This window comes from Rhincodon typus, chromosome 16 (genome assembly GCF_021869965.1).
Source record: "Rhincodon typus isolate 14 chromosome 16, sRhiTyp1.1, whole genome shotgun sequence".
NCBI classification, from domain to species: domain Eukaryota; kingdom Metazoa; phylum Chordata; class Chondrichthyes; order Orectolobiformes; family Rhincodontidae; genus Rhincodon; species Rhincodon typus.
This window is the reverse complement of record NC_063347.1, coordinates 26,132,766-26,133,650: the sequence shown is the minus strand read 5'-3', so window position 1 is coordinate 26,133,650 and position 885 is coordinate 26,132,766.

Sequence of the window (885 nt, the reverse complement as noted above, 5' to 3'; positions counted from 1 at the left end):
AGCTGACGTTTTGGGTCTGGACCCTTCTTCAGAAAAGGGTCCAGACCCGAAACATCAGCTTTCCTGCTCCTCTGATGCTGCTTGACCTGCTGTGTTCATCCAGCTCCAGACCTTGTTATCTCAGATTCTCCAGCATCGGCAGTTCCTACTATCTCTGTCAGACACACTGTTCACTCTGAGAGCTTGCCCTGAGGGAGCTGGATCAGTGTCAAGGACTTTCCAAGTGTAAATAAAGGATGACTTGGTGATAGGATACTGGCCTCAGTGGAATTATTTCAGCCAGATTCAGCCAAGAGTCTTCTGCTGTATTTTTTTCCTGCCCTAATGTTTCGAGCTCATTGAATTTTTACATTCTGATATTTCTACAGCCAGCTCCATGATACAATATGTAATTCCTATCTTAAACATCTTTTCAGAGTACCATGAAAGACTAAACTAACATGTTTATCCTCCAGGGCAATCAATTGTCCCGTTTAATTTCTAGACTACAGAATGAAAACTGTACACGTGACACAGGAGTATTAAAGGTGCACAGAAAGTGCCTTCAATTAACTTTTAATTGTTCATAACAAGTTGTTGGCCTTTTAAAAAACACACCATTATATATTTCAGCTCTTTCAACAATGATAAACTCTCACAATTGTAGGAAACATCAAATGATGCTTGTTAACATTCTTTCCATTGTCCTCTGCTGCTTTCACTATCTATATTAACAGATGCTAAGCAAAAATTCAAAGGTTTAAGTCTATCCTGCCCTGATGTTTTTTTGTCCAGGGCAAGTGCTGACTTCTTTCTGTTATCAAGTTTGAATGAGATGCTGAGCACAGATAAAGAAAAGTTGTGTCAGACAAGAACAGCAAATTAAAATTCAGTTGAGCAAATACC